Source organism: Mastomys coucha, chromosome X, assembly GCF_008632895.1.
Source record: "Mastomys coucha isolate ucsf_1 chromosome X, UCSF_Mcou_1, whole genome shotgun sequence".
Classification (NCBI taxonomy): domain Eukaryota; kingdom Metazoa; phylum Chordata; class Mammalia; order Rodentia; family Muridae; genus Mastomys; species Mastomys coucha.
The window spans coordinates 81,684,617-81,688,707 of NC_045030.1; positions in this window are offsets into that span (position 1 = coordinate 81,684,617).

Consider the following 4,091-nt stretch of genomic DNA (forward strand, 5'->3'; position numbering starts at 1 on the left):
TGACTAGAGCTTGTCCTGTCCCTGCTGCCCTGCAAGTCCCCTGAGACTTGTGGGGCCTGTGCCTCCTGTCTGGCTGCTCCTGTGTTAGAAACTCACTGGAGAGAAAATAGGGTTTTGTTAAAGAAGAGATAGAAATAAGCTTGTAGCATTTCATGCTCCTTTGAATTCAAGTTCTTAAGAGATTATAGGCAGGACTATTCTTTGTATTCATTATTGATGCCATAGAAAAGGGTGACAGAAAATGATGAATCTTTCAGTAAATGAGGAATGATTAGAGTTAATGTAGTTGATTTCAACAAGAAATAGTGGCAAGGAAAGTGAGATTGGAATGTTACTGATTAACATTTAAAAATGCTTTACTGACAAGATAACATGTTTAATCAATGTAATACTATGGGAGTACATAGTATAACATGGTATTCTATTTCTCTTAATTTTATATGCTACTCACTAAACCAGTATGAACATTTAATATCTAATTATCTTCTCCACTATATGAATATTAAGACAAACATGAATACAGCTGTACATTGTTACCATTTTGATATGTAGTTTCTGTGTAGTTTTTAAACATATAGGCCTATGAATAAAATTTACAGATGTGTTCAAACTATCTCACTAACTAACATGCAAATATGTCAAATATATAGTTATATAATAAGCATAATAACCCATAGTAGGACTGTGCTGTGCTTCATTGATTTGTTTGTGTGGTTTTTGTTGGTTTGCATTTTTGTTTTGCTTTTTACAGTTTTTCAGTACCTTCAATCTATCTTCAAAACTCACCATGATGGTATTTTCAGTTTCAATGAATTAGATTTTCCCATGTCCTATTTTATGTGTACTTTTTTCTCTCATATAATACATTCCTGCTGGAGCCTTCACTTACCAGATTTCTCCTGTACCTGCCAGCTCCCCTAGATCTGTTTCCCTTCAGAAAGAAGGAGGCTTTCCAGGGGAGTCAACTGAATACATCTTAACCACAGTCTCCCCTTCCTCCACTCCTCCCAGTCCATCCCTAACCCCTACCCTGGCTTTCCCTTATAACATTCTTACTCCCCCCCCCCCCCAATTTCTATCTCTCCCAGTTCCATTGAACTTGGTTTCATGAGTTCTTTGTTTATTTTGGATATTAACTTTCTATCTGAAATGGAGTTAATAAAACTCTTTTCCCATTCTGTATGATAGTTCCCCCCGCCCACTGATCATCTCCCTTGCCTTACAGAAGCCTTTTCAGTTTCATTAGGTCCTATCTATTAATTGTCCATCATAATGCCTTTGCAACCAATATTTTATTTATGAATTTGTCTCCTGTGCCAATGTGTTCAATGCTATTCCCTACCTTCTTTTCCATTAGGTTCAGTGTGTCTGATTTTATGTTGAGGCCTTTGATTCACTTGGAATTGAATTTTGTGCAGGGTGATTAATATAGATGTATTTGCCTTCTCCTACATGGAAACATTCATCTATACTAGCACCATTTACTGAAGATGCTTTCTTTTTTTCCAGTGTGTATTTCTGGCTTCTTTATCAAAAGTCAGGGGTCCATAGATGTATAGATTTCCATGTGGGTCTTTGATTCAGTTCCATTTATCCATGTGCCTGTTTTTATGCTAATACCAGGCAATCTTTTTTCAAAGATTTTTTTATTATGATATGCAAGTGCACTATAGATGTCTTCAGACACACCAGAAGAGTCACATCAGATCTCATTACAGATGGCTGTGAGCCATCATGTGGTTGCTGGGATTTGAATTCAGGACCTTTGGAAGAGCAGTCAGAGCTCTTAACCACTGAACCATCTCTCCAGCCCCAGGCAATCTTTTATTACTACAATCTGTAATGCAACTTAAAATCAGGGATGATACCTCTAGAAGTTCTTTATTTTACAGTATTGCTTTACCTATCCTGAGATTTGGGTTTTTCCATATGAAATTGTGTGTTCTTCTTTCAAATATTGAGAATTATGATGGAAATTTGATGAAGATTGTGTTGAATCTGTAGATTGCTTTTGGCTAAGAATCCAAAACTGTAATCCCCCATATAAACAAACTGGAAGCAAACAAATGTATGATCATCTCATTAGATGCAAAAAAAGTCCTCAGACAAAATTCAACACCCATTTCATGATAAATGTCTTAGAGAGTTTAGGAACACAGGGAGCATTTTACTCCGTTAATTCTATCAGTCCAAGAACTTGGGAAATTTTTCCATTTTCTGATATCTTCTTCAATTTCTAATTTCAAAGACTTCAGGATTTTGTCATAGGTCTTTCTCTTGCTTCATTAGAATGACCACAAGATATTTTATATTGTTTGTGCCTTATTGGGAAGTGTGTTGGTTCCCTGATTTCCTCAGTCTACTTGTCATTTGTAGTAAAGGAGGGCTACTGATTTCTTCTAATTTTTCACTAATAATATATCCAGATACTTTGCTGAAGGTGATTATCAGTTGTATTAATTCCTTTATAGAATTTTTGAGGTCTCTTTTGTATACTATCATATCTTGTGGAAGTGATAATAGTTTGATTTCTTCCTTCCTAATTTGTATTCCTTTGATATCCTCCAGTTTTCTCACAGCTCTATCTAGAAATTCAAGTACATGGAGAGAATGAACAACCTTGTCTAGTTTATGATTTTGGTAGAATTGTTTTGAGTTTCTCTCCATTTATTTTGATGTTGCCTATAGACTTGTTGTAAGTTGTATTTATTATATTTAAGTAAGTTCCCCTGTTTTCCTAAACTCTCTAAAACATTTCTCATGAACTGGATGTTGGATTTTTTTTCTGAGGCTTTTTTATCAACTAGTGAGATGAACATATAATTTTTTTCCTATTTTTATATGACTGATTGCATTGTCATATTTTTATATGTTAACTATCCCTATATCTCTGCAATTAAGCCAACTTTAGTAGATCATAAGACTAGCAAATGGTGCTAGTGCTTTTTTGTGTGTTCTTGCATTTAGTTTGTGACTATTTTGTTTAGAAATATTGCATAAATATTCATAAATGATATTGGTCTGTAATTCTCTTTTGTTGTTGAATTTTTTTTATAGTTTGGGTATGAAGGTGACTGTGGCCTCATAAAATGAATTTGACCCTTTCCTTCTATTTATATTTTTATAATAATTTGAGGGTATTGGAATTTGGCCTCCATTGAATATGTGGTAGAATTCTGTGCTAAAACCTTCAAGTCTTGTATCTTTTGTTTTGTTTCATTTTAAATTGGGAGACTTTTAAAGACAGTTTCTATTTCCTTAGGAGCTATAAGTATATTTACATTGTTTACCTGAGCTTTACTTATCTTTGGTAAATGGTATCTATAGATGGAGCAAACTTTCCTTATCTTTTAGATGTTCCAATTTTGTGGAATACCACTTTTTATAGTACGACCTAATGATTCTTTGGATTTCCTTAATGTCTGTTGTTACTTTTCCCTTTCCTTCCTTCCTTTGGTTAACTTGGATATTCTTTCTCTGATTTTTAGTTAGCTTAGATAAGAGTTTATCTATATTGTTGATTTTCTCAAAGAACCAATTCTGCTTCATTGATTCTTTGTATTATTCTGTTTGTTTCTATTTTATTGATTTCAGTCTTCAATTTCATTATTTCCTGCCTTCTAGTTTTTTGGGGAGTGCTTGCTACTTTTTGTTTTATAGGTTTCAAGTGTGCTATTAAGTTGTTAGTATGACATTTCTCGAGGTTTTCTAATGTCACCACTTAATGCTATGCAATTTCCTCTTAGCACTGTTTTCACTGTGTCCCATGCATAAGAGTATGTGGTACATCCTATATTCTATTCATTAATTTCTAGAGCCTATGTGCTCCAGGCTTTTCCCCAATTTCTTTTCTATTAGTTTCAGTGTATCTGGTTTTATTTGGAGGTCCTTGATCCACTTGGATTTGAGCTTTGTACAAGGAGATAGGAATAGATTGGTTTGCTTTCTTCTATATGCTAACCACCATTTGAGACAGAACGATTTGTTGAAAATGCTGTCTTTTTTCCAGTGGATGGTTTTAGATCTTTTGTCAAAGATCAAGTGACCATAGGTGTGTGGGTTCATTTCTGGGTCTTCAATTCTATTCCATT